The following is a 14,914-nucleotide window of genomic DNA, read 5'->3' as shown; positions in this document are numbered from 1 at the left end:
AGGGCCTACCAAGTCATATATGATAAATCTACTTTAATATTCAGATCCAGATTTCAGCCAACCAAACCATCAGCACCCCTGGCAACTGTGTAAATCAACATCTCTGGAACATTCATTCATGTGGATAAAATTAGGCAGACCAAAAATTGTTTTTGTTTCATTTTTTATCTCCAATTATTGAAATCAATTCTTACACATATTTATTAACATTTTTGATGGAAACTAGCATAATATTACACTTTGTTTCTTATGTAGCCATTCCTTTATTTCTATATGTGGCTTTATAAATGGTCCCTGAAATATGTTGGAATATTACTTTATCTGAAATCTAGAGGGATGATGAAGTGAGGTGAGAAGAGATTACTTCTCTTTGCAAGAGAACTTTCTCAGGTGAGGGTCTTCAGCATGTCCAAATAACTCTAACAGAGAGAAAGAAAGAACTGTTTCTGGCTGGGCATGGTGGCTCATTCCTGTAATCCCAGCATTTTGGGAGGCTGAGGCTGATGGATCATTTGAAGTCAGGAGTTTAAAACCAGCCTGGCCAACATGATGAAACCCATCTCTACTAAAAATACAAAAAAAAAAAAAAAAAAAAAAAATTAGCCAAGCATGGTGGCAGACACCTGCAATTCCAGCTAGTTGGGAGGCTGAGGCAGGAGAATTACTTGAACCCAGGAGGCAGAGTTTGCAGTGAGCCGAGATTGTGCCACTTGCACTCCAGCCTGGTGACAGAGCGAGACTCCTACTCAAAAAAAGAAAAAAAAAATAGAAAAAGGAAAAGTGCTGTTTCTGCCAGCCAGGGAGGCTCAAATGGGAGTGAAGATTTGGGATCTTATAGGCAATTTCAGATAATTTATAAGATCTTAAATACTCACTCTCATTTTAGTAGGTTAGTAGAACTATTCTAGTTCTTATTTTCCCTGTTCAATTCTCTAAAAGACCTGATGATACAACAAAGTAGGTGGGCATTGTAATTTAACAACCACCAGAATCAAACTTTTTGTTTAATTTTTAGAACTGGTGGTGTAAGGAAGAGGAGATTAAAAATTCATAGAAAGTGATAGTAATTCTATCGGTTGAAAGAAAGTGCCTGGTTTTCAGCCTAAGTTTCAAGGTGAAAATTAAGAAATGTGACCTTATTGGTATCTTTTCTCAAGTCTAGTACTATTAGACACAGTATCTTGCAGTCTTTGAAATGTTTTTATGTTATTTTATGGAGGTGGCCAATTGATCTCCCAAAGCTGTGCTTTTTTCTTTAGTGACCATAGGTGAGCGTAAAATTGACTTTTTTCCATGCTATTCCTGAGCCCAGCCTTGAATACTAATTGTACCTTCACTGCTAGTTGCCACAGCCAAGGCCAGATGACCAATTTATTCTCCAAATTTCTTTGCCAGTCTGTTGACTGTATACTTAGGCTACGTGCCTACTTTTGTTACCAATTTCCCTATCAAAGCAAGCTATGATATTAACTAGGCAATATTTAAGTAGAAAATACAAATTTAAAGATAATACTGGATAGCTTACAAAACACCAGAGAACCACATTTAAAGCTTTGCAGCCAAGGGTGATACCCAAACCATATACCAGTGGAAGAAATAGCTATCGGTATATCCTTAACACGGATGCAGGCTTTGTTGTTCCTATTGCTACTCGAAGAAACTTGACTTATTGCATTTGCATCCAAGTCTCACACTGCTTTTAATGCTACTTCAGATATTGACACAGCAGCTACAGTTGTCGAACAAAGTACTCTTTGTGGACCTTTATTTTTAGTAGCACTAGCTCTACAGGTTAAAGACCTATGGGTAAGGTAGGATTGACTGGCAGAATTTCATTATATGCCTAGGCCCTAGCTTCAAAAACAAGAAAAATAAGCATATAGGATGTGCAGTTTATAGGATGAGAGGGAGCTCAGAATCCATATGAAAAGAATCATAGAGGTGGCAGAGGTTCAGGTTTTTATGTCATGCTGCCCAGCCCTTGGTTCAACATTTTCTGTTCCTATTTCATGCTTCATTAAGTAATCCACTCTTTGTCTGGGAAGCTCTCTGCTAGGAAGTCCAGTGCAGTGCTAATCAGGTACTTTAAATATTGGGTGCTATTTGTAAGGAAAATGCCAGGCATGGTGCCAGATGCTTCATTCCATTAACTTGACTTGATCAGGACAAACTTATCACTAAGAAGAGGGTAGTGTTCACCAAATTTAGAGAGAATAAATGTGTCCAAGATTATATAACTAGTAGGTAAAATACTAGCTTGAATTAAAAGGCTCTAATTCCCGACTCCTTCTATAATTAACTCCTTTTTCATGTGACTTTGCAGTTTCTTTCTGTAGAGGCAAACTAGATTTACCTGAGCCTTAATTTCAGGCTTGACCATGTGATTTAGTTTGACCAATGGAATATTAGCAGATATGATACTAGCAAGGGTTTAAAATGTGCCTGTGCACATGGAGTTGCCTCCTTGTGCTTCTGCTGTAGCAAGGAGGAAATCAAGCCCCAGATAGTTTGCTGGTGTAAGAAAAATGATAAACTTGTGGAACACAGCTATCAAATCTGAGGCCCACCTAGCTAACTCCAACCTAATTTTCAGGCTGGAGAGGGAGAATAAATGATTGCTTTTGTAAGCCCAAAATTTTGAGATGATTGTTCACACAGACTCATCATGGCAATAACTGACTGATATTGAAAATCGGGCAGATCTGGTTAAATTCCATTGAATTCTGTGGTCCCTGTTACAGAGTAATAGAAAATAATTTTAATGAAAAAGTATATAAAACAACAGGATTTGGTTTATAATTAAGTAATGAAATGGTTGGCACAGGTTTTTGTGCTAACAAGAGAGCTCAAAGAATTAGAAGATAAACAAGTACTAAAGTAACCAGGTAAGGCTTTATCGAGGAGGCAGAACATAAATGGGCCTTGAAGTATTGAGAAAATTGTTGTTGGTATTGTTCAGGGAATTCAAAAAGCAATGTCAGGAGTGGCATCAGCAAGATGGCAGAGTAGGAGATCCCAGCCTTTACCTTGCCCAACAGCAAATAATTAGACATATACCCATGAATACAAATAGCTCTAAAAGTTCAGGAGTCCAGTTAAAAAAAAAAAAAAAAAAGGAACACAGTGGAGCAAAGAAAAATGAGGAACAACCATACAGAAAGTGTAGTAAGAACAGTTTCAGTTTGCTTCCATCATCCCATTTCCAGGCTGGCATATCTCATTACTGAGAGAGACCTCCCTGGACGATGAGTTTTCCTCATGGGGAATAGCAGAGCAAGGTGAGTAACCAGCTTGCCAGTACTTTTGGGGCAGGTGTTTAGAGATGGCTAGGAACATAAAAGAAGGCCAGGGGCTATCTGTATCAACCACACAGTTGGTGCCACTGGGAATCACAGCAGCCTTTATTGCTGAGAACTTTAATAGTCATTACAGCTGCCACAAACCCCCCTTGGCCCCCAAACAAGAGAATGAGATATTTGCTCTGCCAGCCCAGGCTGGAGCCACCAGCACCCTTGACCTCCTGCCACTGCTGCCACAAACATACCTGGGCATGGCCCACTCCACACACACCCATGCTCCTGACCCTAGCTCTGTGGCTGCTCTGTGAGCAGCTGAGCCTTGCACACTTGTGCCACTGCTGTAGTGGGAGCTTGATCCTTGGACACTGGTGCCACTGCCAACACAAATGTGCCCACATTCCAGATCTGGTGCCAAAAGGAATCCCCTTAGCCATTAATTTTCCCCATTAGGGAAAAGAAAACAAGTGGACTCATGTAGCCTTCACCACAGAGGACTCCAACAGCCCTCACCATCACTGCATGCACCCACAACCTTGGCCGCTACAGACTCCTATAATCTTTGCTGATGTTGACCTCAACTGATAGATAGAAGAATTTTAAAAGCCTGTTGATGACAGGTGCAGTGACTCACATCTGTAATCTCAGCACTTTTGGAGGCCGATGTGGGCAGATCACTTGCACTCAGGAGTTTGAGACCAGCCTGGGCAACATGACAAAATCCTATCCCTACACAAAAAAGAAAATTTAGCTGGATGTGGTGGCACACACCTGTAGTCCCAGCTACTTGGGAGGCCGAGGTGGGAGGATTGTTTGTGCTTGGTTGAGGTTGAGGCTGTAATGAGCTGAGATGGTGCCACCTGAGTGACAGAGACAGACCCTGTCAAAAACAAACAAACAAACAAGCCAACAAACAAACAAACAAAAATCCCTTGGGAATTCTGAGACACTATGAAGTGAACAAGTGCTCATATTATAGGAATGCCAAAGGGAGAAAAAAAGGAATTATGGACATAAAACTTGTTTAATAAACTAATAGTTAAATACTTCCCAAGTCTTGGGAGAGATATGGACATCTAGATCCAGAAAACTCAATGGTCCATCACCCTATTTCCAGGCTGGCATATCTCAGCACTGAGAAGGACCTCCTCTTGGCCCATAAGTTTCCCTCAAAGAGTCCTCACCATCATTGCATATACACCCACTGCGTTGACCACTAAGGACCCCCCAATCAGATTCAACCTCCAAAAGATCCTGCTTGAGGCACATTATAATTCAACTGTGAAAAGTCAAAGACAAAGAGAATTCTAAAAGCTGGAAGAGAAAACACATCAAGTCACATATAAGGGAATGCTCATTAGAATATTAGAGATTTATCAGAAGAAGACTTTCAGGGCTAGAAAAAAATGAAATGATATACTCAAAGTGCTGAAAGAAAAAAATTGTCAACAGAGAATACTATGTCTGGAAAAGCTAGTCTTCAGAAACAAAAGAGAAATAAAGACCTTCCAAGATAAGCAAAAACAGAGGGAATTCATCATCACTAGACAGGTATTAGAAGAAATGCTTAAGGGAGTACTAAAACAGAAAGCAAAAGGATGATAATTACTATCACAAAAACATGTGAAAGTATATAACTCATCAATATAGGTACATGTATAATCATACTCAAAATAACTCAGGGTTGGAATGATGCTATGTCACTATTTCAATTTTCTAGCACGAAGTTTTAAAGCCAAAAAGCTCAAAGACTTTAACAGCTAAAATTAGTGAAAGAAGAATACATAAAAGACAAATATACAAATTAAGAGAACCAAAAATCAAATCGGGGATAAGGGAAAAAGTCTAGAGTATTTTTATGTAACCAAAGTGATGTTGATGTCAGCTTAAAACAGTCTACTAGAACTACAAGACTGTTTATGTTAGCCCCATGGTAACCACAAACAAATAAATTATAGCAGATATACAAGTGAGAAAGAGAAAGAAAACAATGCTTAGCAGCATAGAAAACCACCAAGCCCCAGAGGTAAATAACGAGATAGGAAGAAACAACAGAAAATAAATGGAACAACCAAAAAAAGATGAACAAAATGGCAGGAGTAAGTCTTTCCCTATCAATAATAACCTTAAATATAAATGGATTAAATTATTCAATTACAAGATTTAGAGTGGCTAACTGCATTTTTAAAAAGAAATAAAAACAAGACTCATATGTATGCTGCTTATGAGATTTATCTCATGGTTAAAAACATAAATTGAAAGTGAGAGGACAGAAAAATATATTCCGTGCAAATAGAAACCAGAAGTGAGCAGGATTAGCCACACTTATGTCAGATAAAAGAAACTTTAAGTCAAACACTGTAAAAAAGACAGAAAAGTTACTTTATAATGATAAAAAAATCAGTCCAATAAGAGACATAGCAAGTATATGTACATTGGAGCATCCAATATATAAACATTAATAGACGTAAAGAGAGGGATAGACTTCAATACAACATTACTAGGATATCTTAATATACTATTTTCAACAATGGTCAGATCAATTAGACAGAAAATCAACAAAGAAATGTTGGAATTAAATCATAGACCAAATTAATCCAAAAGACATTTACAGAATATTCCATTCAACAGCTGCAGAACACACATTCTCCTTAATTGCAAATGGAATCTTCTGTGGGATAAATCATATGTTAGCTCATTAAACAATGTGTTAACAAATTGAAGAAGCTAGAGATCATATCAAGTATCTTTTTATAGCAAAAAAGAATACAACTAGAAATCAACAACAAGAGCAACTTTGGAAGCCTTATAAATACATGAAAATTAAACAACATGCTCCTAAATAACCAATAAGTCAGGGAGTACATTAAAAGAAAATTTAAAAAATTATTTGAGACATATGACAATGAAAAAAATCATACAAAAATTAATGGGACATAGCAAAAGCAGTTCTAAGAGGAACATTCAGAGCACTAAGTGCCTACATCAACAAATAAGAAATGTTTCTCATAATGAAACTAATCATGCAACTCAGGGAAATATAAAAACAAAAACAAACAGAACTGAAAACTGGTAGAAGAAAAGAAATAATAGACTTCAGAGAAGAAATAAGCAAAAGAGACTAAAAAGTTATTTTTAAAAAGATCAACAGAACAAAAAGTTGTTTCTAAAAAGGAAACACAAAATTGACAAACCTTTAACCGGGCTACCTAAGGACAAAAGATAAAAGGCCTAAGTAAATAAAATCAGAGATGTGAAAGGAGACATTACAACTGATATCACAGAAATACAAAGGATAGTAGGAGATTATTATGAACAACTATACAAATTTGACAACATAGAAGAAATGAATAAATCCTGGATACACACAACCTAACAAGATTCAATTATGAAGAAATAGAAAATGTCAACAAAACAATAGTGAGGGAGAAAGTAAAATGAATTATAAAAGTCTTCTATCAAAAAGAAAACCCCAGGATCTGACCTGATGGCTTTCTTGCTGAATTCTAGCAGACATTTCAAGAATAAATACCAATTATTCTAAAATTATTTCACAAAATTAAAGAGAAGGAAATACTTCCAGGCTTATTTTATAATACTAGCATTACCTTGATTTAAAAACTAGACAAGAATAAAACAAAAAAGAAATCTATAGGTAATATCCCTGATAAACATTTATGCAAAATTTCTCAACATAATGCTAGCAAACTGAATCCAACAGCACACTAAAAACGTCATTACTACAATCAAGTGGAGTTCATTCCAATCATGCAAGATGGTTCAACATACACAAATCAATAAATGTGATACACTTTGTAGTGTGTATAAAATATAAAAACTATATTATCATTTCAATAGAAATTGAAAAAGTATTTGACAAAATTTAACATAATTTTATGATAAAAATCCCCAACAAATTAGGTACAGAACTTGTTTATGTACCTCAAAATAATTAAGGCCATAAATGACAGCTAACATCATACTGAAAAAGGAAAAGCTAGGAGATTTTACTCTATGATCAGGAACAATACATGGATCCCCAGTTTCACCCCACTCCTATTCAACATCGTACTGGAAGTACTAGCCAGAACAATTATGCAAGAGAAAGAAATAAAAGGCATCCATATTGGAAAGGAGGAGTCAATTGTCCGTGATTGCAAATGACATAATCTTTTATTTAAAAAACTGTAAAGCCTTCACCAAAAAAAAACTCTATTAAAACAAATGAATAAATTCAGGAAAGCTGATTAAAAAATCTATATACAAAAATTAGTAGCAGTTTTATACACTAATAGCAAACTACCTGGAAAAATAAGAAAATAATTCTATTTACAGTGGCTACGAAATAAATCAAGATACCTAGAAATAAACTTAAGCAAGGAGATAAAAGAAAATCTTTATACTGAGAACTACAATATATTGATAAAATAAATTGAAGAAGACATATAGACCAGGTGCAGTGGTTCATGCCTGTAATCCCAGCACTTTGGGAGGCTGAGGCCTCACTTGAGCCACTTGAGTCCAGAAGTCCAAGACCAGCCTTGGCAACATGGTGAAACCCTATCTCTAAAAACAAAAACACACAAAAAAATTAGCCGGGCATGGTGGTGTGCACCTATATTGACAGCTACTTGGGAGACTGAGGTGGGAGGATTGCATGAGCCCAGTGTATCAGAGATATTTGCATTGCCATGTTCATTTCATCATTATTCACCATAGCCAAAATATAGAAGCAATATAAATGTCCATAGATGGATGAATAAAGAAACCATGTGTTATATATAACACAATGGAATTTTATTCAGTGTTTAAGAAGGAAATCCTGCCATTTATGACAATATAGATTAAAGTGGAGTACATTATAAGTAAAATAAACCAGACAAAGAAAAAAATCCTGCCTGATTTATATGCCTGATATTATCTGTATGTGAAATGTAAAAATGCATAACTCATAAAAATAGAGAGTAAAATAGTAGTTACCAGGGACTGGGGGTAGAGTAATATGTGAAAATGTTGGTCAAAATGTTTCAGTTATGCAAGATAAGTAAGCTCTGGAGATCTAATATACAACAATATAACTGTAGTTAACAATATCGTATTTTATACTTGAAATTTGCTAAAAGGGTAGATCTTCAGTTTTCTTAGCAACACTCGCCCCCACACATACACAGTAACTATGTGAGAAGATTGATATGTTAATTCACTTGATTGCATTGAATATTTCATGATGTATAGCAAGTCGTTAATTTTTACACTTTAAATATATATAATTTTTAGCTGTCAACCATACCTCAATAAAGTTGAAGGCAAATACAATGACAAAAGGAAGGTGCAGCCAGTAGTGTAGGGAACATTTCTCTTATCCCCTCTCCATGCCCAGTAAAAATATGTGTACTGTTTCTCCTCTACCTTATAACTGTTATTTGAAATGCACTTTCTTCCATCATGTCATTATAGAGAATAAAATAAATGGAATTGAATTCTGTGAAAAGAAGCCTTCCAGCCCAGCTGTTTGTGTGTTAGTCTAAATATTTAGATAGAATGCTTATCAAAGCACTTAGGTACAGAAAGAGTTCTATTATAACTTTGGAATAAAATAAATAGGTGTAAGAATATGAGGTGAAATTAGTTGTTTAAATTCATTGAATTTGTATCTGAGTATTCTTCCTTTAGCCACTCAGGAAGAAGTGAGACCATTTACCATGTGTCTAGTACTGCGAAAGTACAAAAAAAAGTAGAAAACAGTGTGTTGTAGAGCTATTTGGAAATTGATAGTCTTACTTACTAAAACAACTATCTCAGTTTTCTTGAAAACATTTTAGATGTATTATCTCATTATTCCAAATGGGAAATTTTAATCAAGCCTATTAAATTACATTCAAATCTATTAAAAATTGAGCATTAATTATATGAGAATGTAAGGTTCATGAGGGCACTAACTGTAATAACTTAGGTAAAGGGATAGCCTGTGTATTCAAGTGTTCAATACGTCCCTTTTTGTTCAGGTATGTATGGAGCACTTAGAGATACACACTGTCCCCTTGAAGTGATGATTTAGTTTGGAAATGGGATCTGTGTACATTTAGAAAAACAGACTGTTGCATGGCAAGAGTGACGCCATTTTGAAGCAAAATTGCCAGGATGGTTAATGTTTCACCCCTGAATACCAAGGTTTTCTGCAGTAAGGTCTTTAAACAGTGCTGTAGCATAGATAGCTCCTCAAAACAAGCTTTTCTAGCCTACCCAGTGGTCACAAATTTTGCAAGAAAGCCTGCAACATGACCAGTTGCCTTTTTTTTGTTGTTGTTGGTTTTTTTTTTTCTGTTTTTTTTGTTTTTTTTAACAACTAAAAGCTTTCTATATAAAAGATATTTTCTGGAGGTACAGGGATCCACTGTCTCATAGCCACTTGAGGCATTGCTTCTTTTCATAAATCCTTATTATTATTTTAAATTATTTATTATAGATTTGTATAGTATACATGCAGGTTTATAACATGCATATATTGTGTGAGGTTGAAGTTAGAGCTTCCAGTGCACCCATCACCTGCATAGTGAACATTGTACCCAACAGGTAATTTTTAAACCCTCATCCTCTGCCCATTCTTCCCCCTTTTGGAGTCCCAGAGTTTGTGATTCCCCTCTGTATGTCCACAAATACCTAGTGTTTAGCTCCCCCTTATAAGTGAGAACATGTGATATTTGATTTTCTGCTTCTGAATTATTTCACTTAAGATGTTTCATCTTCATCACATGTTTCCTTCTGGGAAACTAGAACTGTCAGCCACTTTCTTCAGTCTCTTAGCTCTCTTAGCCTTTGGGGGTAGGTTTGCATATATCTGCTCACCACAGAACAGTAGTGTAATCCACTCCATCGCACACCTTTCTGCCTGGCCTTCTCCAGCAAATATATCACTTGGAAACTTGTATATGTATCCTTCAAAATTTCGCCCATTATTTCATTATTTCATACCCAACTTTAGCTGCTACAGCATTGGCTTCCTTCCAAAAAGAACATTTCATTGTACCAAATTGAAGTCATCAAAAACAGCAGGCCCACGATTCGCCAACAAGCTAATATCTTCATCATTCACCATAAACAGTATAAACAACTAAGCCAAACAAGCATTATAACCAGGGTCATCTTAGTCTCTGGCACAGGGATGCAGGACAATCATTATTTAAAGTGCCTTGATGTGTGTTGAGAAAAATGGGCAAAACATATACCTCTATGGGCCCCAGTTTCATCCTCTGAAAATGGGCATTGGATTCTAAACTTCAGTGATTTTACAACATCACATATATGGTAACACTGTGGGTTAAATCCTATCCTCCAGGTACATGGCAGCTTTCTCACTGTAGTATAGCTTTTTGCCATTGTTTCTGACTCAATCTACTTAAAATATATTTGTCTAGTTTGGCCATTTATTATAGACAGGGCTTTTTTTGCACTTTCAATATCTTTCTGTACACAGGTAACACCTTAAAATGTTATATTGCCAAGGTCCTATTTTCTTCTCAGACCTAGTCTTAAGTATATCTTTTTCTTGTTTCATCTGTATTTTGATCATTAAAAAATGCAGCCTTTTTAATGATCCTGTATGGTGAGGTGGGGGTGGGGTGGAATATGGTATTTTTCAGTAGTAATGTGGAAAAAGTCTGCATTAAATAATAACTCCCATGGTTATTTTCTATACGTAAGTCTACAACAATAAAATGTATTCAATGCACCCCAACTGTTTCACATTAAGTTAAGCTCAGCTGTTTGAGAGAAGCTAAAATTATTTGCCAACTCATGTGTCACAGCCCCAGATCCACATGGGCTTAGGATACTATTGTGGACTCTAATTCTGCAGCAGGTAGTGTCTCATTGGTGGACAAACCAGCCACAATGATAATGGGAGGAAATAAAATGTCTGAGGTTATCTCTTTCATGCTCTGGCTCAGTATATGGGGAGGGAGTTTTGGCCAAAGACCAGATCTTATATTCTGTTGCATGGCGCCAGAACATTTCCTGTCAGCACCAACTCTTCACAAGACCCAAACTCCTGACCAAAAGAGAAATATCCTAAGAAACCAGTGTCAGGTCTCAGCTGGTCCAATTAACTGGTGTTTAACGATTCATGGGTTCATGTTGAGTCAGGTTAATTATCCTTTATGGGTACTCAATAGAATTCTGTTTAAAACTTCTTTATAGGAGACCCCCACCCCCAAATAAAAAGGGAATAGAAGTTGCATGTAGCCTAATAATTTTCGTTCAGTGAGTGTAAGAAATGCTATGGCAGCTTTATCATAGTATTAAAAGTACAGAATTACGATGTTTTGCCAGAGTTAAAGGTTTCCACTAACTGAAGAAAGAGTAAGATAGGATGTAATTAAGAAATCATCATTGGTAGATTTAGAAAAAAAGAAGCTTGGCTTTCACCATTTCCTATCATTAACTTAGAAATCCAGAGTGTGCACCAATGTGAACCCTCAATCGTCACTATTTCATGAAATTGCTTCCTGGGGTGGTCCAGCAGTGCCATGAAATGAATATCTACCAGACTCTGAAATGTGAATACGGGTAATGTACATGGAAATATTGGAAATGCAGAGGGGAATTTTATCCACTCCCATATAGAAAGTGAAGATAATCAAAGAGAATCTAAACATTATTAGCATTCTTCATTCAAGGAAAAAGCAACTTCCTCAGCCTGCAGTATAGTGACCCAAGTGAAATAATGCAATGAACACCCTCTCATGCAAAGACAGTTAAAAATATTTTAAATGCTTTTTCAAGTTATGAAAACACGGGAGTCTTCCTTGTTCAAAACAGTAAAAGCAGAAATTCAAAGGAGTGAGTTTGGTGAGTGTTTTGAAGATTTAACCTATTTCCACTTATCTTAAGTTTTGATTTTTAAAACATTTCCATTAGGTGTTCCTTCTTCTTCTTTTTTTTTTTTTAATTATACTTTAAGTTCTGAGGTACATGTGCAGGACATGCAGTTTTGTTACGTAGATATACACATGCCATGGTGGTTTGCTGCACCCATCAACCCATCACTTACATTAGGTATTTCTCCTAATTTTATCCCTCCCCTAGCCCCCACCCCCCAACAGGCCCCAGTGTGTGATGTTCCCCTGCCTATGTCCATGTGTTATCATTGTTCTACTCCCACTTATGAGTGAGAACATGTAGTGTTTGGTTTTCTGTTCTTGTGATAGTTTGCTAAGAATGATGGTTTCCAGCTTCATCCATGTCCCTGCAAAGGACATGAACTCATCCTTTATTATGGCTGCTTAGTATTCCATGGTGTGTATGTGCCACATTTCTTTATCCAGTCTATTATTGAGGGACACTGGGTTGGTTCCAAGTCTTGGTTATTGTGAATAGTGCCACAAAAAACATACGTGTGTATGTGTCTTTATAGTAGAATGATTTACAATCCTTTGGGTATATGCCCAGTGATAGAATTGCTAGGTCAAATGATATTTCTAGTTCTAGATCCTTGAGGAATTGCCACACTGTCTTCCACAATGATTGAACTAATTTACACTCCCACCAACAGTGTGAAAGCATTCCTATTTCTCCACATCCTCTTCAGCATCTGTTGTTTTCTGACTTTTTAATGGTCACCATTCTAACTGGCTTGAGATGGTATCTCACTGCGGTTTTGATTTGCATTTCTCTAGTGACCAGTGATAATGAGCGTTGTTTCATATGTCTGTTGGCTGCATAAATGTCTTCTTTTGAGAAGTGTCTGTTCATATCCTTTGCCCACTTTTTCCTGGGGTTGCTTGTTTTTTTTTTCTTGTAAAGTTGTTTAAGTTCTTTGTAGAATCTGGATATTCGCCCATTGTCAGATGGATAGATTGCAAAAATTTTCTCCCATTCTGTAGGTTGCCTGTTCACTCTGATGATAGTTTCTTTTGCTATGCAGAAGCTCTTTAGTTTAATTAGATCCCATTTGTCAACTTTGGCTTTTATTGCCATTGATTTTGGTGTTTTAGACATGAAGTCTTTGCCTATGCCTATGTCCTGAATGGTATTGCCCATGTTTTCTTCTAGGATTTTTATGGTCCTAGGTCTTACATTTTAGTCTTTGATCCATCTTGAGTTGATTTTTGTATAAGGTGTAAGGAAGGGTTTCAGTTTTCTGCATATGGCTAGCCAGTTTTCCCAACATCATTTATTAAATAGGGAATCTTTTCCCCATTGTTTTTTTGTGTCAGGTTTGTCAAAGATCAGATGGTTGTAGGTGTGTGGTGTTATTTCTGAGGCCTCTGTTTGGTTCCTTGGTCTATCTGTCTGTTTTGGTACCAGTACCATGCTGTTTTGGTTACTGTAACCTTGTAGTATAGTTTGAAATCAGGTAGTGTGATGCCTCCAGTTTTGTTCTTCTTGCCCAGGATTGTCTTGGCTATATGAGCTCTTTTTTGGTTCCATATGAAGTTTAAAGTAGTTTTTTCTAATTCTGTGAAGAAAGTCAGTGGTAGATTGATGAAGACAGCATTGAATCTATAAATTACTTTGGGCAGTATAGCCATTTTCACAACATTGATTCTTCTTATCCATGAGCATGGAGTGTTTTTCCATTTGTTTGTGTCCTCTCTTATTTCCATGAGCAGTGGTTTGTAGTTCTCCCTGAAGAAGTCCTTCACATCCCTTGTAAGTTGTACTCCTAGGTATTTTATTCTCTTTGTAACAATTGTGAATAGAAGTTCACTCATGATTTGGCTCTCTGTTTGTCTGTTCTAGGTGTTTAGGAATGCTTGTGATTTTTGCACATTGATTTTGTATGCTGAGACTTTGCTGAAGTTGCTTGTCAGCTTAAGTAGATTTGGGGATGAGATGATGGGGTTTTCTAACTATACAATCGTGACATCTGCAAACAGAGACAATTTGACTTCCTCTCTTCCTATTTGAATACACTTTATTTATTTCTCTTGTCTGATTGCCCTGGCCAGAACTTCCAATACTAAGTTGAATAGGAGTGGTGAGAGAGGGCCTCCTTGTCTTGTGCTGGTTTTCAAAGGGAATGCTTCCAGTTTTTGCCCATTCAGTATGATATTGGCTGTGGTTTGTTATAAATAGCTCTTATTATTTTGAGATATGTTCCATTGATACCTAGTTTATTGAGAGTTTTTAGCATGAAGGGGTGATGAATTTTGTCAAAGGTCTTTTCTGCATCTATTGAGATAATCATGTGTTTTTTTGTCATTGGTTCTGTTTATATGATGGATTGTGTTTATTGATTTGTGTATGTTGAACCAGCCTTGCACCTCAGGGATGAAGCCAACTTGATCATGGTGGATAAGCTTTTCAATGTGGATGGATTCAGTTTGCCAGTATTTTATTGAGGATTTTTGCATTGATGTTCATCAGGGATGTTGGCTTAAAATTTTCTTTTTTTGCTGTGTCTTTGCCAGGCTTTGGTATCAGAATGGTGCTGGCTTCATAAAATGAGTTAGAGAAGAGTCCCTCTTTTTCTGTTGTTTGGAACAGTTTCAGAAGGCATGATACCAGCTCCTCTTTGTACTTCTGGTAGAATTCGACTGTGAATCTGTCTGGTCCTGTACTTTTTTGGTTGGTAGGCCATTAATTACTGCCTCAATTTCAGAACTTGTAATTGTTTT

This window comes from Colobus angolensis, unplaced genomic scaffold, assembly GCF_000951035.1.
Source record: "Colobus angolensis palliatus isolate OR3802 unplaced genomic scaffold, Cang.pa_1.0 Scaffold285, whole genome shotgun sequence".
NCBI lineage: Eukaryota > Metazoa > Chordata > Mammalia > Primates > Cercopithecidae > Colobus > Colobus angolensis.
The sequence above is the reverse complement of the archived record's forward strand: the minus strand, read 5'-3'. Positions refer to the sequence as shown.